General features: G+C 50.0%; 1 protein-coding gene and 1 long non-coding RNA gene across 7 annotated transcripts in view; one reads left to right on the top strand and one right to left on the bottom strand.

Annotated features, from left to right (window-relative positions):
* The first annotated feature begins 4,182 nt into the window (after window positions 1-4,182).
* Window positions 4,183-24,870, top strand: part of NOS1 (nitric oxide synthase 1) — a 196,357-nt gene continuing 175,669 nt past the window's right edge. For 5 of the 6 annotated variants that reach the window (XM_086348007.1, XM_086348005.1, XM_086348009.1 and 2 more), the window contains exon 1: window positions 4,183-4,535. The gene's annotated coding sequence lies outside the window, so the exon portion shown is untranslated. The remainder of the gene's footprint in view (window positions 4,536-24,870) is intronic. The other variant, XM_086348006.1, reaches the window with a different exon arrangement.
* Window positions 9,048-22,882, bottom strand: LOC147355487 (uncharacterized). Its single transcript, XR_015144567.1, has 2 exons — window positions 9,383-22,882; window positions 9,048-9,276 (listed from the first exon to the last, which is right to left on the bottom strand). It is a non-coding gene; the product is annotated as an uncharacterized LOC147355487 (long non-coding RNA).

The following is a 24,870-nucleotide window of genomic DNA, read 5'->3' on the forward strand; positions in this document are numbered from 1 at the left end:
CAGGAAACTCCACTGAGTGCACCGCACCAAGCGAAACTGTCATCACTCCCACTTTCCAGATGAGAACACTGAGGCTCAGAGCCATTCAGCTGTGTAGTTAAGCCAGGATAGGCACCAGGCCTCTGATTCCAAGCCACCAGACTGCACTGCTTCTCCTACAAGAGCCAGGCTCTGGGGCTGGGCTCCAAGGAGAACAAGACAGATGAACTTGGAAGACAGAGAGGTGAGCTGAAAAACTGACAGTACCATGTGACAGCCCACAGGCTCTGTGGGCCCAGGGATGCCTTATCCATTGCGCTCGGAATATCCTACCTCCTGCGTTCATTCCCACGATCAACAAACTTTCTCGAATGCATGCATGTGCTCACTCACTCAGTCATATCTGATTCTTTGCAACTCCCTGAACTTTAGCCTGCCAGGCTCCTCTGTCCATGGATTTTCCAGGCAATACTGGAGTAGGTTGCCATTCCCTTCTCCAAGGAATCTTCCCAACCCAGGAGTCGAACCTGCATCTCCTGCATTGACAGTCAGATTCTTACTACCTGTGGTTATAAACCCCTTGAAGTGTAATGAGTCTGAGTGGAGATGTATGTGTACAATCCACAGTGGATTTCTAAGGTGTGAAAAAAAAAAAAAGCAAAAGGAATGTAAACTATCTTCTTAACAATTTTGTATAATGGTTACATATTGATGTAATCATTTTCGACTAGATCTGGTTAAATAAAATACCTTACTATCATTAATTTTGCCTGTTTCTTTTCAGCTTCTTAAAGTGGCTACTAGAAAGCTTATAATTAGGTCTTTGGCTTGCAGCATATTTCTCCCATCTGTTGCTGCCCTGGAAGGCCTTCTGAGTGCCAGGCCCTGTGCTCTGCAAGGGGCTACAGGGTGAAACCAGAAAAGAATTCAGCTCCAGGCTGACAGACCCCTGGAGCCCAGGCAAGGAACCCGCTATGCCACTCCGAGATTGGTCTCTGCAGCTGGTATCCCGGCTCCCAAGGTCCACCAGCCCTGCCTTCTGCACAGGGATGCTGGTAAGCTACGTGTACAGGGCTGCATGTGCAAATCTGGGGCCGTAAGCAAATGACTAATCTTTTCTGTTTCCTCATCCGTAAAATGAAAATAATTGCCCCTGCCTCCTAGAGTTATTTTAGAGATGGAGTAAATGAATGAATGCAAAGTGCATATCCCATAGTAGGTGCTTCACAGATAACTAAGGTTAGCAACTAGGGGTGGTGTTTTCCCCTACAGCAATTGGCAATGTCTAGAAACATTTGGGGTGTCACACTTAGAGGGAGGAGGTTGCTAGTGGCATTTAATGGTGGAAAGCAGAGATATTGCTAAACCTCCTACCATGCAGGGTTCAGCTCCCACCTCAAACACTAATCAATAAATAGCATTGAGGTTTAGAAACTGTGCTGTATGGCAATGGCTATTATTGTTATTAATAAAAACACCTGTGAAGATTACCTAATTAAAGGTACAATCATGAGGAGGTAGACTCCCTGAAGACAGGGATTTTTTAATCAGTCTTTATCACTGCTGTATCCCCAGAGCCTAGGGCAGTGCCTGGCACATAGGACGTGCTCAGGAAATATTTGTTAAATGAATGAGTGAAATGGCAAGACTCCTCCTTGTCAAAGTACCAAATGCTCAAAGTATGAAAGGGCATGGTAGATCATCATTTCGATAGATACATTTTTTAATACAAGAAACATTTGCTGAGCACCTACTGTGTGCCGCACTCTGTGTTTGAGTACTGAGGGTTTCATAGTGTAAAGGGGACAGAGGAGATGGGGCTCAGTTTTGTGGGCAAGATGGACAAGTGAACTGGCCCTTCTGGCAAAGGGCAGTAAGTGCTGACTGGGGGCAAGAGTGAACCCAGGGGTAGGGGGAGGTCAGGGAAACACCTGACTAGTGTGGGAGATGGACTCAGAAAAAGCTTCCAGGAGAAGGTGATGTCGGGAGAAATCGACTAGCTTTTCTAGAACACTTTCCCCATTTCTGGAGTCCCCTTAACAGCATCCTGCTGGAATCTTTTGACTGACGGGGAGCTCATTCCCTCACAAAGCAGAACATCCTGTGATTTCTCACTGCTTTTTCTTTTTTTTTTTAGATTTTTTTTGATGTGGGCCATTTTTAAAGTCTTTATTGAATTTGTTATGAACATTGCTTCTCTGTTTTACGTTTTGTTTGTTTTGGCCATGAGGCATGTGCGATCTTAGCTCCTCGATCAGGGATCGAAGCCACAACCCCCACCCCTACATTGGAAGGTGAAATCTTGACCACTGGACTGCCAGCGAAGTCCCGCTCACTGCTTCTTTCTAGAATATGCTCTTTACTAGTGAGATAACCAGGGGCCAGGGTGCAGTCGCCTAACTCAGAGCCCTTCCCATCTGGAAGCCCCAGTCTTCACCCTGGCCACCTGCCCCACGTCTGGCTCGGAAGGACCCCATGGCTCACAGCCCAGCCAGCTGCTTGCTTCCTTCTCAGCCTGACAGGTCAGGCCAGCTGAGTCACGGGCTCAGCTTCTCCCAACCCACGTGGGGTCTGAGCCTGGGCAAGGGGGATGGGCTGCTGGCCAGATTGCCCGTCAGTCACACCAAAAAGGAGCCCATGAACCTCACTGAGGATTAGACCTAAGAACATTCTGGAATGGCACGCTCCACCCTGGAGCTCCCCGAGGGGCAGACCCAGCAGACAGGCATGTTATTCTACCAGTGAGGACACCAGGGAACACAGTTTATGTGTGCGTGTGTGTGTGTTGCCAGAGAATGGTCTTAAAATTATTATTGCAATGGATTGTCATGGTTAATTATTAGAAATTGTCAGCTCCACGTGGACAGGGGTCCATCCTCACTGTTCACTGCTGTATGCCCAGTGCCTGTAAGAGTACTTGGCCCATAGGAGGTGCTCAACAAGTTCTTTGTTGAGTAAGTGCATAGACAACAAGCAACAACTACTTCCTATTTTTGGAGGACATTCTACAAGGAATTACGCCTATATGTGTCTTAAATTTATCATCAGTCTCCATCAGCAGGGCACATAGCACCCAGCGTGGGAACCCACGCACAGTAGGTGTTCAGTAGATGTGATTGAGTAAAGAGGCAGGTGCTGGCATTTTCTCATTTATTCTTATACAGCCCCGGCAGAGAAGCACCTCTTTGGCACCTCTTAGAGATGAAAAATTGAGCCCCGGAGAAGGGAAGTGACCTCTGAAGGTCACCCAAGTTGGTGAGGAAGAGCCAGGGCTTAAACCCATGTCTGTGTGGTTGCAGAGCCCGTGTGTGCTCTTAACTGCTAGGTGCTGCTGCCCCTGGCAGTGAGGGGCTAGGGCAGGGGTGCAGGGCCTCTGAGAAGGGGTACTGGGGACAGAGTAGGGACCACTTTAGCACTCCCCAGTCTTGCCCTGTGTGTCCCAGTCGCAAAGCCCTTTCGACATGGCATCCCATTTGGTGTTCACTGGAGCTTCAACAAAGCCCAGAGAGGTAGAGTAACTTGCTCAAGATCACACAGCAACTTCAGCAGAGGTCTCCTGATACTATGTCCAATGTTCTTACCCCTAAAGTCCACCTGTGGCTCCACCTCAGAGCCCTAATACAGGCAGGGACTCATGCGGGTCAGAAAAGAAAGCTTATGTTTCAGCATACACACAGACTTTGTTTTTCCAGGCAGCCTGACCCAATACATCTGGTGGTAAATCCAAATTCCGCACTTTGCTCTATGACCTCGAGACTTGGCTTCCTGTCTCTGAGCCTCGATTTCCCTATCTAAAAAATGATTCCTCACTTTGCAGGTAGCAACTAAAATCCCTTTTGGTGCCTCTCCTGCTGTGTGACCTTGGGGGCAAAGCTTAGCTTCTCTGAGCTTTGAATTTTTTTTTATTTTTTCATCTGCTAAGTGGGGTTAAATAAATACCCACCTTTCAGGGCCCAAGAGAGTTAATGGGGGGTCTGTGTGGGGACCATGCAGGGGCCTGGCATGTAGTAAGTGTTCAATAAAAGATGGTTTGGGGGATCCTTTGTGATTGCAGTGGGTGGCCCTCCTCAGGACCCTGCGGGCCCAGCCTGGCCACTGCAGACCCAGCACACATGCTCGCGGCTGCCCCCAGCCAGCTGGGGGGAAACCTGAGCCACCCTCCTCCTGGGCAGAGGCTGTCACTGCCACTGCTGCCTCTGAAATGAAAGAAAGGTCAGAGCCTAGGGAAGCCGGGCTGGGTGTGTGATGGAGGCAGCCGGCAGGCGAGGAGGGGAGGGGTGGCCAGTGGCTGCCTGACTGCCCCGGTCTCTCCAGGGGAGGCCTGAACCAGCCTGGCCTGGGTGCAGGCCCCCTTGCCCCGGCTTTGACCCCCTGGCCCCGGCAGAGCCGCCTCCCAGCCTGCCCCTGGGGAGGGGCCACCTGGTGTCAATTAAGCCCCAGCCACAAGGCTCACGCCACGCCAGGCGGCTGATTAGTGCCGCTGGCCTCTCCAGATGGGGAGCACAGCCTGAGAGGGGCGCCTGCCACCACGCCAGGAGGAGGCCTCGCCGGAGCCGGTGAGTACCCAGGTTGGGGGGCCCACTCCCAGGCCGGTGGGCCTGGCTAGCCCGACTGGGCCGTGGTAGGGCAGAGGGGCTCACTGCAGTCTCTGCTTTGCTGGGGCATCTCAGGCTTCTAGCATCCCTGACCCCCTTTGCTTTGGCTTGACCTGCAGGGACCAAATGCCAGCCTGGAGGCCTTCTCCCTGGATCGTGCAGCTGCAGGGGCCACCCCCCGCCTGTGGCTGAAGGGGACCTGAGGGGTGAACAAAGAGCCAGTCAGCCCAGAGGGAGGCTTTAGGGTCCCAACTCTTTCCTCGTCACCCTGAAAGAACTGGTTCTTTGTGCCAGCCCGTCTGGGCACCCAAGGCCACGCATGTTCCTCCAGCCCGCCAGCTCATGTCGTGGGGTGGCCCCGTTTGGTTGCCTGGCATGAGACCCCTGCAGGAAGCTGACATGGGGGGCTGCTCCCTCCCCAAGCCAGAGCTCAGGGGGAGTCCTCTGGTTTCAGAGTGCCGCATGGTTCGGTGCACAGCCGGGGGCAAGTAGGGCCCTGGCCTAGGACCCCAGAGGCTTCTGGGGCGTCATCCAGCATGCAGGCTTCTGCAGGGTCCGAGCTACCCCATGGTACCCAGTGGGGAGTCAGTCCCAGTAGTGGCAAAGGAGGGGACAGCTGCCAACCCATGGCACAGACTAGGGGGCTGGTCAGAGAGAGGTCCAGCTCGGTACCTCCCAGCTACACGGTGACTTGTCCTGGGGCCCACACTTTGACCTGTGGGCCCAGTTCCTGGCTGAGAGGTGTGCTATTATCCATGAACCGGGTCCCTGGTGACAGATGGCATTGTCCCTTGGTGGTACCACTGGGTGATCTGCAGCCTCCGCCAGCTTGGGGCGGAGGCAAGGTGTATTTGGAACAGGATGGCGGACCCTGGGGGGATGGAGCTATGCTGGTGCGTGTCCACGTGCTTGCACCACGTGGGGTGACTTTAGGAGCTGAGGAGGATCACCTGTGTGGATCACTGGAGCCTGTTCTGGATGGTGGCTCCAACACGTGGTTGGCTCCGACACGTGGGCTCAGGAGGAAGGACGGGCTGCGGGCAGAGAGCCCTGTGGGCAGCAGGGCACAGCTACACGTCCCATCTGTGTGTATGTGTGTGGTTGTATTGATGCCAGTGCTGTGCAGACGGGGGCTCCTTGGCAGTGTCCCTGGGTCGTTGCAGTCTGCTCTTGCCAGCTCAGTCCATCGTGGAGGTTAGGGGGCAGTGTTTCCCAAGGGGAGCACCCACGAGCTCCCTGGCAAGCCAGCTAGGTCCCAGTCGTGCGCCCCAGGCCCTGAACTTGCTCTGTGTCCAAGGCACCATTCCCACTGGGCTGGCTGAGGCCAAGACAGGCTGGTGGCTGGAATCCGAAGGCTCGGTCCCTGGAATGTTGTCTGTGGGCCTGGGGTGAGCGGGGGCGATCACAGCTGAAGCTCAGCTGGTTTCTGGGAAGTACTGGATCTAGTTCATTCCTCCATAAATATTTATCACAGGCCTCCTCCAGGCTACAACCTGGGCTCAGAACTGGCATTGTGAGAGTGAACCTGGAATTCATTCACTCACTCACAAGTATTGATTGAGAGACCCCTAAACTTGGTGGTGACATTTCGTGGTAGAGTTCAAATCCATTCCTTTTAATCCATAAAAGGAATTATTCCTTCATTCACCCCACAATATTTATGGAGCAAGTGCTATGCACCACTATGCTGGGCTTGCCACTGCAGTTGCACCAGCGAGTGTGGGAAATGAGAAATCATCCTCTCTTCCAACTTTCCTTGCTGTCTGTACACAGCAAGCCTGGATCTGGAAGAAAGCCAGGTGCTTAAGAAACAGAAGAACCTTGAGGGCCCTTCTCTGGTCCTTTCGCAGCAAGGCATAAGGGCCCCATTTAGCCATGCAGCTGCCACTAGAATGTCCCCAGTGTTTACCTGGAATTAGTAACTTTCATTGGAACCCAGTGGTCATGACAAGAACAGGGTGAGCTTTACACACACACGTGGTTTAACTTCCTTTTCCAAAGGAAATTGTGATCATTTTGATGATTAACTACCAGGTATGCCTGAGGCACTTGCTCAGGTAACTAATAAATACTAGAAGGTGCCACTTATTATTTTCCACAAGTCAGGCATATACAGGATTCATCTTTTTGAAGTTGTGCCCAGGTCAGCTGGCAGCCCTATTACTTCCTCATTTCATAGCTATACAAAAATGAGGCTGTGAGGGGGCTTCATGACCTGCCGCAGGCCTTTCTGGCTCCAGAGCCCAAGCTTTTAACCTCTAGGCTAGAGTCCTTAGGGAGTTTCCGTCTAGATAGGGACATGAGCAGAACATCTACAAACAAAATTTGAGTGGGGCGACAAAAGGGAGGATGTGCCCCATTCAAGCGGGCGGTGGGGCAGCTGGAAAATGCAAAGAGCTCCCGAGTCTTTGCAGCCGCAGAGCACTTTTGTCCAAAAGTAGAGCAGAGCAGAGATGGCCTGGGTGTGAATCTCGGGTGGGGGTCTGGCCCAGTGCAGCCCGGGCTCCCTCTCATCCCCTGCCCTTGGGGAGGAGGCCAAGGTCCCTCAGTGAAACCCTGGGGTGTGTGGGCAGCTGGCAAAGCACTTTGGTGTGAAGTCAAAGCCAGCCAGGGTGGACATGGCAGGTGAGGTCACCTGGCAGGTGAAGGCGAGGTGGCCTGAAATGTTTGGAGAAAGGCAGGCATGGGGGCCGGGGAAAGATGAGGCAGTCATTCATTGATTCATTCATTGATTCACTCACTCAGCAAACACTCACTAAGCTCCTACTCCAGGCAGGGTACTGGTCAAGGCACAAGGATTAGAGGGGTGACGATGGTAAACCACGCTCCTTCCCTCTGCCAAGAACTGATCCTCAACACAGCCTTTGCACTGAGGGCAGAAGGAATGGCTCCTTCCTTCAGTAAGGGATACTGCCACCTGGCCTTGATCTTGGCACTGGGGTTATAATGATTAACAGGTGGAGGGAATGCTTTCTAGAAAGGGAGAGTGAGGGAAGCAGGAGAGGGCAGCCGAAGGGGCTTAACAAGCCTGGAGACGCTCAGCTGACCCCATGGGGGCTCCAGAGTGTGAGTGGCACGGCGGAGTTGATCCCACCTTGAGGCAAGGGGGCGAGCCTTTAGGATCCCCATGTTGGCTAGTCACTGGTGCTGTTAGGGTGAGGGGTGTCATCTTTCCCCAACAAACCGGCTTGGCTACATAAGGCCGTTCTCCGGGAATAAAGATCAGCAGCTGGGGAGTGCGTACATTGCTGGACAAAGGACACTCGGGCAAGGCACCAAATTGGCCTCCTGTGCCGCCCCTGAGAATTTCCTAGTGGGGTGGAGGAGGCAGGCAGTGGACGGGTGAGGGAGGGTGCCCTGGCCCAGTGGAGAAGCACAGAGGGCTGGCGGAGGCCAGAAGGGGGCCCCAGACCCAGTGTGGGAAGTCAGGGAAACGTGGCCTCAAGCAGCCTGGGGCCTGGATTCAAATCCTAGCACTGCCATTTGCCAGGTGACGGCCCCAGGCCAGGTCCTTCCCTCCCGGAGCCTCTGCTTGGTCGGCTCTCCGCTGTGGATGCTACCTGGGGCTCCCTCCTGGAACAGTGGGTAGGACTTGCATGTGATCCGAGTGGCCCCATTCCTGGGACACACGGTAAGTGCTGGGATGCTGCAGATGGTGGAGCTTGTGGATGGACGTGGGGTCAGGTTATAGAGTGCTGTGAGCCTACAGAGTTTAGTTCTTTCCCGCGAGTCCCAGAGAGACCTGGGAGCCCTGGGAGGCGAGCCAGAAACGGCTGCCAGGGTCAGGTCCCGAGTGTCATCGGTACTTTGGGTCCTTCAGGTGGAGGCAAAGAGGGGATGCGTGTGGATGGAGCAGAGTTGTCCCCAGGAGGAAACAGTGCCCTGAAACTGACCGAGAGGGGGAAGGCCCCCATGGTCTCCCCACACCTTGCTCCCAAAACTCAGAGCCCGGGTCTGAGCAGACAGTCTCTTCCCCTAGGCACCACACCCTTGTCCAACCATCCATCCATCCATCCATTCATTTATTCAACAGCTATTTCCAGAACGCTGGCTACGTGTGCCAGGCTCTGAGGATGTGTTTGTAAGACAGAAAGGATCCCTAATCTCATGGAACTCAGTTTGTGGTGGGGAGGGGGGTCATTAAACACCAAGGACAGGGGACAGAAAGAGGGACATGGCCAAGGGGTTGAGAAGATGGAAGCTTTGAGCGGTTTCTGGGCATGGTAGGAGTGGGGGGGCGGGCAGAGGCCTGGGTTCAGGGCGGTGAGGCATGAGCTCAGCATGGGCAGAGGACAGAGGATCTACTCTGCTTTTGACCTTGGGTGGCCTCGGCCTGCAGCGACGTGAAGCCAGGTTTCAGTTCCCAGCCAGAGAGTGGCAGTGAGCGCTAAGTACTAGTCACTAGACCAGTCGCCCATGACAAGGCCCTTGCTCTTCGGCTTTGCAGAAAAGAATTCCCACAAAGATGGAAAGTAGTGGAGCAAGTAAAATGTTTATTAGGAGGAAGAGTACCGTATGTGTAAATAGACACGTTGGTGGACTCAGAGGCGCACCCGCCGTGGTAGCTTGAATCACTTCTTTGGGGCATCTCTTCCTGGTTTCCTTTGGCCACTTGTCTTGCTTTGCCTGATTCCAAGGTCGTATTTGGTTTAAGTCAGAATCCTCCCACGTGTGCACACACACCTCTCAGCCAAGATGGATTCTGGTAAAAAGGCAAGGGTAGGTTGACATCACTTACCGTGAGGTGACGCTCCCACCCTTTTGACCTCCAAGGAGCCTTTCTGGGCAAGCATAGTTGGGAAGGTCACCTTGACCTTGACAATGCGGAATACGTGGTCTCTTATCTGAGCAGGACTCAGCTCCTCCTCCTCTCCATCTTGGAGTGTCTGTCCACAGGGGACGAACTCCAGCTGCCCAGCCTGGGGCCCATCCATCTCCTGCCTCACTTTTCATCCAGAGCTCAGCTGGGAAAGGGAGGTGGCGTGCAGGCCAGGAGGGACTGTCTAACTGAGGATCACGTGAGTGCATGAGAATGTGCGTGCAGGGCTGTGGAGGGTGTGGATGTGTGCAAGAATGTGTTTAAAGGCAAATGTGTGTGATAAAGAGTGTGGAGGGTATGTGTATGAGCGTGTGTGAGTACATGTGGTGAGGAAGCCCCTGTGAGGGTGTGTGGGGGGGCAGTTGTGGTGGGGGGATGCACATGTGTATTGAATGGTGTGTGGGGGCCGTGTGGGGGTGTGTAATGAATGAGCTTGCCTGTGTGTGGTACATACACAGGCACACGTGAGGGTGTGTGAGAACCAGCAAGTGAAAGGGTGTGTGTGTGGGGGTGGGAGTGTATCTGTGTGCATGGGTCTATACTTGCAAGTGTGTGTCTATGTATTTTCATCAAATTCTGGATTCTAAGAGCCAGAAAGAGTCTTGAATCCCCTTCAGTCCAACCCCCACCTGCCCACCCCAATAAGCCACTCGTGCGTGCACAGCACCCTACAGCTTGCACTTTTCCTATTCATTCATTGTTCCCTGCCCCACCCCCAGCAGCCCTGGGAATATGGCTTCAACCCATTCGACAGATGTGGCAACTGAGGCCCCCAGGCCAAGAGGGAGGTGGGGGCAGTGCCTTCAGGTCCCAGGACTCTGTTTCTGGCCAGATTCCAGCTCTGACTGCTCCTCCCTGTATCTGTTCCAGCTCAAGCACTTACCCACATAACAAGATGCCCATTCAAAGCCCACACACATCCATTACACTATTTCTTTTCTCCTTTGATTCTATTACTTTCTTTTTTTATCCTCGTTCTCCTCTGGTTCCACTTCCCTTCCACTTCATTAGGGATGAATGAGTCTGTAACTTTGACACATTCCTCACCCACACCCACTCCTGCCAAATGTCTTTTTTAAAAAATCACTTTAGAATTAACAGGAAAAATTCTTATAAAAATGTTTAAATCAAAGTGGAGCTCATTATTCAAAAAATTTAGGGGGAAAAAAATGGGTTTGCAAATGCTCACCAGGATTCCCCTGGAACAATGCATTATACAGAGACATTCGCTGCTTACAAGAAAAACAAACTATCTCAAATAAAGACCAAATATTTTGAAAGACTCAGACCCCAAAGCAGAGAAAACAAATTCAGTCTTAAGGAAGCCAGTTGTGCAATTGGCCAGCAAGCCCTATGGATTCAGGAAACAAGCTGCCTTCTGCCCACTGGATCTTCGTATTAGCTAACGCCCCCAAAGGATCTTCCTTAACCTCGGGGCCCCCCGAGTACCCTCAGGAAGATAGAAGTGGTGACTCTCTTACATTCAGAGGAACAGAGGGTCAGTGCTGAGCTCCGGAACCCCAGTGGTGTGGTCTGAGCTTAGCAAGGCCCAGCCTTGGGCATCCCTGCTCTGGGCGGTCAATGCTCTGTCCCCACGAGGTTCCTCTTCTAGCAGGGCTGTGACCTGACCCTCTGGCCTCCCAATTGGGACCTCAGCAGCCAGCAAGACAGCCCCAGGGAGCCTGTGTGAGCTGGATGCAGCCAAGGGCGGGAGCTGGGAGGGAAATCTCTCAGGACAGTTCCAAGTTAGCATTGGGGAGGGGACAGACGGTCGAGGCAATGAAGGTCTCCTTCTCTGTCTCTCCCTCCCTCTCCCTCCCTCACTGGCTCTGTGAGCATCTCTCTGGCTCTGCCTCGTCACTGCTACTCTAGTGATAGTAATGGTAGCCTTTCACGTTGCTGTCACTGCCTTCTTCCTTGTCCCTTCTCTGGCCTTCTTCCCACCTGCTCTGTGAAGTGGGCAAGACTGGGATGATCCTTTGTCCTCCTTCACATACTGAGAGCCAAAGGCTCAGAGAGGTTAGGTAGCTTGTCCAAGGTCACACGGAGCTGGGCCATCCCCTCAAGACTGTGCTTTCCAGTCCAGAATGTTCTTCCCTGTGTCATCATGGAGCCTCCCATGTCTCCTTCCCAGGTGTTTCTCCACTCTGGCTGGCACCTTTACCTCATTTTCTCCTGTATTCTCTTGACCAGGTTGTGAGACGCAAAGACCGTTTTTATACCATTGAGTGTCACTTCCATCAGTCCCATGAGCCAGCAACGATGCTGGTATTAGTCGTGGTTGCTACCCATCGGGTACTGATTGGTGTTTTAGGTGCTGGTTTGAGCCATTGGCACCCCCTATCCTTACCTGCCATGGATGGAAACTGGCAGAGACTAGCTGAAAACGATTAAATCGAACTATTTGGATGCAGTGAAGAGCCTGTCCATGGGGATTGGCAGGATTGGAATTTACTTCTAAGTGAGCAACAGTTTTTGAGCAGTGGGTGTAGCCTGCAAGATGATAGCATATAATAAAAAAAAGAATGAAATGATTTCCGTTGCAGCAACATGGACGGACCTGGAGATCATCATACTAAGAGAAGTCAGTCAGACAGAGAAAGACAAATATCCTTTATCACTTGTATGTGGAATCCAAAGAAACGATACAAGTGAACCTATTTGCCAAACAGAAACAGACTCACAGATATAGGGAACAAATTTTTGGTTACCAACAGGGAGAGGGGTTGGGCAGGGATAAACCAGGGTTTGGGATTAACAGATACACGCCACTGTCTGTAAAATAGTTGACCGTGTTTGGCAGAAACCAAGACAATGCTGTAAAGCAATTATCCTTCAATTAAAAATAAATTTAAAGAAACCAACACAGCATTGTAAAGCAACCATACTCCGATAAAAAATTAATTAAAAAAAAATAGTTAACCAACGAGGATCTACTATATAGCACAGAGACCAATATCTTGTACTAACCTATAATGGGGAAGACACACACTTATATATCTGACCCACTCTGCTGTACACCAGAAACTAACACATCATTGTAAATCAACTATACTTCAATAGAGAATAAAGAAATGGAAAGGGAAAACTTTAAAACGATTCAAAAGATGGCATATAGGTCCATGTCTTTCAAACATGGCACACTTTTCAAGGGCACATTCTCACAGACACTCTCCCTCAATGTTGTTGTAAAATATTTTGATTATGATGCTGCTTAATTGTGCACCCGCAGAACAGCAGGTATGAGTTCTTCATGCTTATATTCCTACAAAACCAAAGCAAATCCACAAATTGAACACCATCCCAATTACAGAGCAAATCAGATGTGAGCTCAAAACGTGTAAGTGATGGCTTGAGTGAAGTTCTGTTTGCAACATAAGTATAATACATGATGCATGGACCAGAAGGCCCTCTGGGGTCCCCCAGGTTCTGCCTGCCAGGCCCTGTGAGGACTTGATTTTCCCTCCCTCTCTCATCACACTGCTTAGACCCCTCTGTCTGTATAACATGGTGTTCCAGCCTTTGGCCTTCTCCAGGCACGGGGAGGATCATTTCTGTATCGTGCCGGTGGCTTCTTCTCATTCCTGTGCAGTAATTAAAGCAGGACAGCTCAGCCCAGCTGCCATCATCACAGAACAGTCACTGGAATCATGTGGCAGCTCCTAGATATGAGACAGTCATCAGCAGATCCAGGAAAGGCTGATGGTCATGTCCTACACATAAATGATAACACTTCTAAATGTTCAGAGTGTCTTATGAACCCCCGTGGGGACCCCAATACTTTGGCCAATAATTTGTCCAATACTTTGGCCACCTGATGCAAAGAGCCGACTCATTGGAAAAGACCCTGATTCTGGGAAAGATTGAGGGCAGGAGGAGAAGGGGACAACAGAGGATGAGATGGTTGGATGTCATCATTGACTCAATGGACCTGAGTTTGAGCAAACTCCGAGAGACAGTTAGGTCAGGGAAGCCTGGCATGCTGCAGTTCATGGGGTCGCAGAGTTGGACATGACTGACTGACTGAACAACAACAAGGGAACCCCAATTTCAGAAATGTTAGTTCAGGTACATCTAGTATTATGAAGAAATGTGCATTCTAGTTAGGGGGCCCAGTTAGGAGGTTATGGTTAAGATTTGATGCCGGGAGGGCTCCAAAGCTAAAATGGGACAGAAGGTCTGAGTGGTGGGCTGAAGGCAGATTAGGCAGAGTTTGGGCTTAACAGTAATGCCCAGAGAACTGGCATGGGGTTTCTGGAGCCTCCCAGAGCCATGAGGTGCCAGGAGAGAGGAATTAGCAGGAAGCCAGGCAAGGAAAGAGGCTCAGCTTTTCCCAGGCATGCTGGGATTCTGGGCTCGGCTTCCCTTGACTTGTCCCATCCTCAGCTTCTTGGTCGGTTAACTGAGACCTTCTACCGTACTTGGCAGTACAGACAAGCAAGTTGGGATAAGGTGATCATGGTGTGAATTCTAGCTCTATGACTCCCCAGCTATGGGACCTCAGACAAGCCCCTGAACATGTCTGCAGCCGTGTTTCCTTGGCTCTGAAAGGGAAATTGAATTAGAAACCTTCTTACAGTTATTGTCAAGGTCAAACAGAAAGGTCTGGAACCTTGTGAGCTCAGAAGTTGCAGCTTCTGCTGCTGCTGTTCCTGTGATCATACCTCTATGTGACCAGCACATCCCTTCCATCAGCACCCTCTACCCTCCTCTCCATCAGCCTGAGTCCCAGCTCCCCTCAACAGGTGAATCCTCTTCCCCCCAGTTTATCAAACACCTTCACCCCTAGTTGCTCTCCTGTCTCTAAAGAAGCTTTTCAACCTATCTCATGCCACACACCCTTTGGCCCTCTCGCAAAACCCACAGACCCCTTGGCAGAAGAGTGTTTTTCAATGCATAAAAAATAACACACAGGATTGTGAAGGAACCAATTTTGTTGAGTTGTAGTTACTAAAAATGTATTTTTATAAAAAAACAAATAGAGAATACGTGTGTTTCTTTATGCATTAACTAAATGAGTAGCTGTGAGCCTAACACACTGTGAATTTGAAGAAGTGATGAGCATAAATATTTTGGGATATTTGTTAACAGCTAAAAGGTAATATGAAAATACCTACTATTTTCTATCAGTGATAAAGTCACAAGTCTGATAATACCGATGTGGCTTTTCCCCTGTATTTGTAAGGAAAGCAAATGCTAAATTTCAGCTCGAGGTTAATAACATAAAGATGTAATTATTTTTTCCCATACAAGTTCACAGCCCCTCTTAATTGTATCCAGAGACCCTTTGCTCCAAAGCCAGTGGTGTTAACTGCCTGCACCATGCACGTAGCTTTTGCCACTGACTCTTTTAAGCCAAGATTTCTCTCCATTTGAATGTTTAAAATCTCTTATCTAAGAACATTCACATGGTAAAAAATAAACAGGAGACAAAGCCTTTCACTGGGAAGTAGCTCCTTGTCCCACCCCTTCCTACCCTTAGTCAGCTTCCCAGGGGTTCCCGTTCTTACGTCTTCTAGGAGTTTCTTCTGTGGTTATCTCCAAATCTCTCAAACCCATGCATATACTTGATGCTTATTGATTTCTGGACCTTAGACCTTATCTATCAACATGTCCTGCCCTGTCCTCCCAATGGAAGTCTATCACTATATTCAGTCCCACGTTGGTTACCTTGGCAACTTCAAGAAATGCCTTCCACTTTCATTTCTTATTTCATCAGCCACAAGCAGGGTATTTTGACTCCATGACCATTTCAGATGAGCCCTTGATGTTCTATCTTGTTTTCTTTTTCTTCTCCCTCTTTTTCTTGCCTGATCCATGCGGATCACTGATTCATTCTATACACAGGTCCTATCTACCTAATATGGTTATAAGCTTCTGGAAGACAGGGTCCTGATGTGGTTTCTCATGGATCCAGCAGTGCTTGGCACACAGTAGGTGGCAGTGAGTCTGTATCCTGTGCTCTGTGCCTTGGCTATAGTAGGTACCCCTAACCTGGCAACAGGCCCCCAACACCACTATGGTCAGGGTAGGAAATGGAACATGACTACTGAATGAGCAAAAGACATCATTGCCTGTAATTAAGCTCTATAGAAATTCTCTCTTGGACTTGGGGGTCTGAATTTCCCATTAGAGCTTCAAGGAAGCTTCTTCAGGGAGAATATTAATGACTGAGAGATAATGAACCATTACCTCCCCTCCTGCCAGGATCACTGGATTTTCAGCCAGGCATAAAATGATTCTGGGAAAGGAGACGGCAAATTTCAGAAGAAAGAAGACTTTCTCGTATCATTCTGAGTTTGATGACTTGCTTCCCAAGTGCCATTCCTGTTCAAAAAGAGAATCCATTTCCTGTGAGAGGGAAGTTTCTAAAGCCACTCCCTTCACTCAAGCCTCTTTATGACCATCCATGGCTTCTCAGTTTCTTGGGACAAAGTCCAAGCTCAACTCAAGGCCCTGGACTCTTGCCAACTCTCTCATTCCTCCCAGCTTCACTTCACATAGTCCATCCAGACAGGACAGAACTTTTCCCCCAGCTCAGCACATTTCCTCTTGCCCTCGCCTCTGCACCTGTGGCTCCTGCTGCCAGGACAGCCCATCTCCCCACAGAGCATCCCCTGCTGGTCCTTCCTGCCTCAGCATAGACATTGCCTCTGGCAGGAACTCTTGCTGGACTCTCCTAGGTCTTATGTCCTCCCTTAGACTCTCATACACACTCCACCGTATCCCACCCATATCGTGCCAAATTGAAAACACCTGTTTACTTGTTTGTTTCTCTTGAATGTAAATTCTCTGGAAGTGGGATCCATAGGTTATTCAGTGATAGGTCACAACAATGTCTAGCACAATGCCTGGAAGCTGGAAAGTGTTCAATATATACATTAATGATGGGTGTATAGGTTGATAGATGTACTAATAGGTGTATGCATGAATGGATGGATAGATGGATGAATGGGTAAATAAATGGACAGACAGATGAATGCTTAGATGGGTATTTGAATGGATGGATGGATGGATAGATCGATAGATGAATGTTTGAATGGATATTTGGATGCATGGATGGATGGATAACTGGAAGGATGGTATGGATATACAGGTGGGCGAAAACGTTTGCAGTTAGAAGAATGGAAGGTAGATGACTTTTTAATCCCTGCGGCAGACTACAGTCCATGAGGTCGCAAAAAATCAGACACAACCTAGCGACTAAATAACAACAACAAAAAGGAGAGTATAATAAGAAATATCAACAAGCTTCCTTCATCCTAAAATTCCATTGTTGATGGAGATATCAAAACATGTGCCATAAGATGGTTTAATTGGTCCTATTGAACATAGCCTTAAGGTTAAGTTCATGTCCCAACTTTCTCCAGCTCTCCCCAGTAACCTAGCAGGGATATATCAGTCAAAAATTGCTCTGAACCTTCCTGAAAACTGTACTTTTATGAAGTGCGTCTGGGGCTCTGAATGTTCGGTGTTAACCGTCAGTGGTGTAAGCAGGACTTTCTTTGAGTTGATTGTTCAGCTGCAAACATTTCCTGATGCTGTATTACGCTCCAGCAACTATGGTAGGGGCTAGGGACATGGAAATAAACAATCATTGCCTTCCTGGAGCTTAAAATGTGGGGAAAGTAGCGGATGTGAATGTGCACGCTGTGGATAACAACACAGTAACAACAGCAGTCACTGTTGCTAACATTTATTGAGTTCATGCTCAGAGGAAAATAGATGGAGATGGAGAGAGAAGAGAGGGTGGTCTTGATGGGAGAAAGTACAAGAAGAATAGAATACCCTGTCATGTGAGGCAGGTACTATTTAGCTTCATTGTATAAACATAGAAAGTGAGGCTCAGAGGGATGAGGTGAGTCACTCAATCACAGAGCTGATCAGTGGTAGAATCAGCATTCTCCCTGCCTCCAGGGGCCGACTGATTGGAAAAGACTCTGATGCTGGGAAAGATTGAGGGCAGGAGGAGAAGGGGATGACAGATGATGAGATGGTTGGATGGCATCACCGACTCAATGGACATAAGTTTGAGCAAACTCTAGGACATGGCAAAGGCCAGGGAAGCCTGCAGTCCATGGGGTCGCAAAGAGTCAGATGTGACTGAGCGACTGACAAGCAACAGCCAGGACCCAGGCTTTTAACAACTGCCTGCCTGGGGTTTGTAGCCCACAGCAGAGCACGAGAGAAGGCCCACCAGGGGGCAAGCCAGGCACTGGGGGAGCGCTTGGAGAGGGAAGTGCACTCGTCCTTCCTGGAGGGGACGTGGAGTCTTCGTGGACCTGAGCATCATTGTCCTGTGGGCTCTGGTGCCTCCATGCCTGGTGAGGTCTATGGGGTCAAGCTTCTGAGGCTCTGACCAAGGGCACTTCCTGGCTGCGGTACCTCATTGGGTTTCCCCAAGGCACCACAGTACTAAGGACAGGACTCACCTTGGGATCAGAGTGTCCTGAGCTGAAATCCCTGGCCAGTGCCAGCCAGTCATGGGACAAGCAAGTGGCCAGGTCCAGGGTCTGGCTATCAGATTGAGCTCCCCAAGCCTCTGTTTCCTCATCTGGAAAATGGGAATGATGGTACATACTTTGCCCAATTGTTAGTATAGGGATAATGTATTTCAACTTGGCACCCAGGCTCAGTAAGCAATGGGTCCCTTTGGCCAGCCCTTGGGCACGAACAACCTATTCAGAGCATACTCAGAGATGATCCCTTTGTAGACAGAGAACTGCTTGGAAAATCTGACAACATCCAGAACCTCCCTCTGAAGAAAACTTCACATACACTCTGTACTGCATATGTCATCTCAGGAGGTCCATACACCACCCTGGGCCCAGGGCCAGACCTCCTGGGCTTAGGGCCGAGGAATAAGCCATGCAGGTGCTCACATCAGCATTTTAGTGATCTCAGATTTTGGAAACCCAAGGAACCATAGATGCTATGCTATGCTATGCTAAGTCACTTCCGTCGTGTCCGACTCTGTGTGATCCCATAGACGGTAGCCTACCAGGCTCCCCCGTCCCTGGGATTCTCCAGGCAAGAACACTGGAGTGGGTTGCCATTTCCTTCTCCAATGCATGAAAGTGAAAAGTGAAAGTGAAGTCGCTCAGTCATGTCTGACCTTCTCCGAACCATAGATGACTCGGTTTGAAAAATCTCTCTATGGACAAACAAACAACAACAAAAAATGCTCTAAAGCACCTATGAATTGATTTTTAAGAAAAAAGAAAAAACCACCACCACCACCATTGTTTGGACATTTCCCAAGTTCTGAGCATGGCATGAACCCTCTTACATGCATTCACATTGTTTTGTCCAGACAAAACAATCCCACGTATAATAAGCCCTGGTTTGCAGGTGAAGACACTGAGGCTCAGAGAGGTGAGGTTACTCGATTAGGATCATTCAGTAAGCCGCAGAACTAGGATTTGAACCTGAGTCCCTTTAACCTATGCTTCTGACGTGAGAGGATGTTATTACACACAGCCCACAGATAAATGCAGTAAGGTGGGGTCTTTGTTGGGCTAGAGCTCATGAGGGTGGATCAGCAGCAGAGCAGATACATCAGGACTCCCTGGTAAGATCCTGGAGGTGACTGCAATGCGCTCTGCTCCCTGCCTTGGGGCACACTGGGCGTGTGGCTGCGTGCTGAACCCGTCTCTCCCAAAGTCCCCTGAGATTTCCAGGGCAGGATGCCCCCAGGTGGCGGGATGTGGGCTGCTCGCCTCAGTGGCACAGAACAGCGGGACAGCCCCATTCATGGCAGCACATGGGCATTCTTTCCTTTCGTCGGATGCTCATTCTCATTCCTAGAACTCTGAGACTGTCTAATAATAGGAGCAACAGTGGGAGTCATAGGAAATTGGTCACCTAGAGGCTGTGTTTCCTGGCTGGGGCACAGTAGCGGGTTCTGCTCCACCATGACTCTGATAGGCAGGGAAGTACCAGGCTGCTGCTGGCTCAGTGGCGATGTCTCCCCATGCATAGGGCCACAGGAGCCGCTCATGTAGGTGACTTCAGTCCCCGGGCCCCTCCTGGGGGCTTGGCCACTATCCACAGGGTGTTTGTCCAACCGACCAGCTCATGCCAACTAGAGCCCTCGACAGCCTTTGTCTCCCTCTGTCATCTCCACCCACAGAATGTGGGAGATGTCACCAAAGCAGAAAGGAGGGAAGAAGCAGCCTGGAAAGGTTCCAAGTCCACCCCTTGCTCAGGCCCAGAGTGCTGGGGGACACCGGGCGTATGTGATTGACATCGCTGGGCGCCCGCTTCTGAAATGCGAGGGGACTGTGGCAATCCACTTTGCAGCTGGACTGCAGGGCATTCACCACTCTGGATATGAGATGTGTTCATTTGCGAGGGCCATCGTAACAAATTCCCACACGCTGGGTGGCTTTGGTGATAGAAGTGTATCACCTCACAGTCCTGGAGACTGCAAGTCCAAGACCAAGGTTGGGGGACACCTTCTGAGGGGTGCAGATGAGAACACGTCATGTGCCTCGCTTAGCTCGGGCTGCATCAGGGTTCCCCAACCTGTCAGTGACATGGCCCGGTCTGCATACCATCTTCCCTCTGTGCCTTCACGTGGAGTTCTTCTTATAGAACAGTAGTCATACTGAATTCCCACTCCCCTCCAGTAGGATCTCATCTAACTATTTAATACATCTGCAATGACTTGTTTCCAAATAAAGTCACATTCTGTGGTGCTGGGGGTTAGGATATCAGTATATGAATTGGAAGTGGCAGGGTTAGGGGAGCCTAATTCAACCTTAATGAGAGGGGACTTCATAGCAACTCAGGACCATGTTAGGATGGCTTGGAATCTGTGATCCCTTTGATAATTGAGTGGCCCAGAAGTAAAGAATCCACCTGCCAACGCAGGAGACTCGGGTTCATCCCTGGGTTGGGAAGATCCCCTGGAGAAGGAAATGGCAGCCCACTCCAGTATTCTTGCCTGGAGAATCCCATGGGCACAGGAGCCTGGTGCGCTACCGTCCATAGGGTCACAAACAGTCAGATACAACAGAGACAACTCTCCACACAAGCTCACAAGAACAAGTGTCTGTAGGCTGGGCTCCAGCCTCTCGTGACAATTTCTGGGTGACTGACCGAGGTTGACCCCAAAGGGATGTCATGAAGTTTGACCAGGACTTTGCAGTGTGGTTTTCTTGCATGAGGAAGAAGACGAGATGGAACCACGCCCAACTACAGTCAGGTCAGGTGGTGTTCCCGGGTGGCAGGTGGCATCCCCATGGCCAGTCTTAAAGGGACACACTGGAAAGCTACAAGGGCAGAACCCCCTGGAGCTTTGAGAGAGCCGTGCCTGGGCTGGAGTCTTCCATGGGGCCCATCCTCTCTCTGAACCCATGGTCACTGTCAGCTCTATCCCAGTGCCTGGCATGGTGGTGGGGGTGGGGAATGGATAATTAACGTGGGACAGGAAAGACTAAAGAGAAGTAAAGACAGACAGACAAGGGACACTTCCCCAGGGGCTTCACCTGCCAAAAATAGCCAGTAGCACCACCACCCCCAATTCAGTGCCAAGGAACGAAGAGGCTTTTGGCTCAGAGCCAAAGGGGGCTCTGGGCAGTGGTCCATTAACTGGCCAGTCTCCTCCCATCCCAACTGCTGACCCCAGAAGTGTGCATACCTTGGGGGTGCCCCCCAGGTGGGAGGGCATGCATCCCACGCCCCAGCCCAAGCCCTGATCTCAGCAGGACCCACAGGGGTTGGACTAGGCCTCCCTCACCTGCTTCTGGACCAGGAGCAGTTGTACATGAGAAATCAAATCATTCCAAGGTCCCAGCCACAGTGCTACGGGAGCCTGCTGTCCAGCGGTGGTACTAAATTCTTTAGGAAACAGCAAGTCTCTCGGTGCTGTTTTCCCAAAAGTATTTGCTCACTTTGTGTCTCTGTGTCACATTCTGGTAATTCTTGCAATATTTCATTCTGTTCCGATTATCTGTTTGTTACGATGGTCTGTGATCAGTGATTTTTGTCACTGTGGTTCACTGAAGGCCCCTGGCCTTGGAGGAATTTGCTGTGTGACCTTGAGCAACGTGCTTAAGCTCTCTGAACCTTGGTTTCCCCAGTCATAAAGTACAGATAATTCCCCACCGCCCAGGAATAACAACAGCTTCTAATCATTTGGCTATGTGAGAATTCAGTGAGAAAGTGCTTATAATGAATGGTGCCCAACAGAGTAAAGACCCAACACAGAGTAGCTGCAATTATTGCATTTATCAATTGTTAATTCTCTAATGACCCAGCACCTTGTTGTTCTTCAGTCGCTTAGTCACATCCGACTCTTTGTGACTCCATGGGCTACAGCACACCAGCCTTCCCTCTCTTCACTATTTCCTGGAATTTGCTCAAACTCAGGTCCATTAAGTCAGTGATGCCCTCCAACCATCTCATCCTCCGTCACCCCCTTCTCCTCCTGCCTTCAGTCTTTCCCAGCATCAGTTCAGTTCAATAGCTCAGTCATGTCTGACTCTTTGTGGCCCCATGAACTGCAGCATGCCACGCCTCCCTGTCCATCACCAACTCCCGGAGTCCACCCAAATCCATGTCCATTGAGTCGGTGATGCCATCCAACCATCTTATCCTCTGTTGTCCCCTTCTCCTCCTGCCCTCAATCTTTCCCAGCATCAAGGTCTTTTCCAGTGAGTCAGATCTTTGCATCAGGTGGCCAAAGTTTTGGAGTTTCAGCTTCAGCATCAGTCCTTCCAATGAATATTCAGGACTGATCTCCTTTAGGATGGACTGGTTAGATCTCCTTGCAGTCCAAGGGACTCTCAAGAGCCTTCTCGAATACCACAGTTCAAAAGCATCAATTCTTCTGTGCTCAGCTTTCTTTATAGTCCAACTCTCACATCCATACATGACTACTGGAAAAACCATAGCTTTGACTAGATGGACCTTTGTTGACAAAGTAATGTCTTTGCTTTTTAATATGCTGTGTAGGTTGGTCATAACTTTCCTTCCAAGGAGTAAGCATCTTTTAATTTCACGGCTACAATCACCATCTGCAGTGATTTTGGAGCCCCCAAAAATAAAGTCAGCCACTGTTTCCACTGTTTCCCCATATATTTGCCATGAAGTGATGGGGCCAGATGCCATGATCTTAGTTTTCTGAATGTTGAGCGTTAAGCCAACTTTTTCACTCTCCTCTTTCATTTTCATCAAGAGGCTCTTTAGTTCTTCTTCACTTTCTGCCATAAGGGTGGTGTCATCTGCATATCTGAGGTTATTTATATTTCTCCCAGCAATCTTGATTCCAGCTTGTGCTTCCTCCAGCCCAGTGTTTCTCATGATGTACTCTACATACAAGTTAAATAAGCAGGGTGACAATATACAGCCTTGACATACTCCTTTTCCTGTTTGGAGCCAGTCTGTTGCTCCATATCCAGTTTTAACTGTTGCTTCCTGACCTGCATACAGGTTTCTCAAGAGGCAGGTCAGGTGGTCTGGTATTCCCATCTCCTTCAGAATTTTCCACAGTTTATTGTGATCCACACAGTCAAAGGCTTTGGCATAGTCAATAAAGCAGAAATAGATGTTTTTCTGGAACTCTCTTGCTTTTTCGATGATTCAGCTGCTGTTGGTGCTGCTAAGTCGCTTCAGTCATGTCGGACTCTGTGCGACCCCATAGACAGCAGCCCACCAGGCTCCCCTGTCCCTGAGATTCTCCAGGCAAGAACAGTGGAGTGGGTTGCCATTTCCTTCTCCAGTGCATGAAAGTGAAAAGTGAAAGTGAAGTCACTCAGTCATGTCCGACTCTTTGCAACCCCATGGACTGCAGCCTACCAGGCTCCTCTGTCCATGGGATTTCCAGGCAAGAGTACTGGAGTGGGTTGCCATTGCCTTCTCTGTAATGATTCAGTGGATGTTGGCAATTTGATCTCTGGTTCCTCTGCCTTTGCTAAAACCAGCTTGGACATCTGGAAGTTCACGGGTCTTTTTCAGTGAGTCTGTTCTTTGCATCAGTCCTTCCAATGAATATTCAGGGTTGATTTCCTTTAGGATGGACTGGTTTGATCTCCTTGCCATCCAAGGGACCCTTGAGAGTCTTTTCCAGCACTACAATTCAAAAGCATCAATTCTTCAGCGTTCAAGCCTTCTTTATGGTCCAACTCTTACATCTGACCCAGCACTTACCTCATGCCAAGTTCTGGGGGCTGAGTGAGCAAGACACTGTCCGTATCCTCCAGGGTGTCACAAACAAGTTGGGGAGGCAGACGTATGCATAAGAGAAGGCAGCCGTGCCTGGTGTCTCTTGCAGGCATGGGCCAGGGCCAGGGCCAGGGCCAGGGGGATTTGGGGGAAGAGGAAGAAGCTGTGGTATAGATGGGCAGTGAGAACAGTCCTTGGGATCCCCAGTCGCAGCTGCCAGCCCCAGAACACAGAGCAGAGTAACCTGATCAGGGCTAGAAATCTCTCCTTGGTATGAAGAGACCAAGGGAGGGTGTGTGTGTGGGTGTGTGTGGCAGGGGAGGTTGCCTAAACAGCCCAGATCACAAGGCTCGAGGTTTGTGACAGCCACAGAGTCACGGGATCCATGCAGGAGGCGCCACCTGAGATGGGAATGGCATCTCTGGCCTCGCCTGGCCCTGGCCATCGGGGAAAGGGCAGGAGTGAAAATAGCCCAGGACCGTCAGGAGCTGCAGGCTAGGGAGGACTTCAGGAGGGCACCTGCCCTGCCTCCGACCTTGTCACCTCTAGAGAAACCCCAGCCCAGACACATTGCTTAAATAGTAAAAAAACTGAAAACAGCTTGAATAACAGGTGGGAGGAAAGTATGTTGAGTGTAATGCAGTCTCTTTGAGAATACAGCCATGTATTTTATTATTTTTAAAATTTTTATCAGAGTCTAGTTGCTTTACAATGTTGTGCTCGTTTCTCCTCTGCAGCAAAGTGAATCAGCCGTCTGTATACACATATCCCCTCTTTTTTGGATCTCCCTCCCATTTAGGTCACCACAGAGCACAGAGCAGAGTTCCCTCTGCTGGATAGTAGGTTCTCATTTGTTATCTATTGTTTTTAATGGTTATTTATTCATATTACTTATTTTGGCTGTGCTGGGTCTTCGTTGCAGCACGAAGCCTTCTCTAGTTGCAGGGCGTGGGCTCTCTAGTTGTGGCACTCGGGCTTAGTTGCCCCTCAGCATGTGGGATCTTAGTTCGCCGACCAGGAATCAAACCTGCGTTGGATTCTTTACCACTGGACCACCAGGGAAGTCCCTAGTTATCCGTTCCACACATAGTATCAATAGTGTGTGTGTGGTCAGTCCCAATGTCCCAGTTCATCCCGTCCGCCCTTTTCCCCTCAGCATCCATACGTTTGTTCTCTATGATGAATACAGCCAGGTTAAAGAACTAGTCTAGAAAAGAAAAGCGTTCACATGACAAGACCTCAAACACATCCGCAGAGTGGGAAAAATGTATGGACTAAGGTACAAAAGGTGATAATATCCCCATATAT

This window comes from Bos grunniens, chromosome 17 (genome assembly GCF_055505025.1).
Source record: "Bos grunniens cultivar Pamir isolate PY7600 chromosome 17, Bosgru_T2T1.0, whole genome shotgun sequence".
Taxonomy (NCBI): domain Eukaryota; kingdom Metazoa; phylum Chordata; class Mammalia; order Artiodactyla; family Bovidae; genus Bos; species Bos grunniens.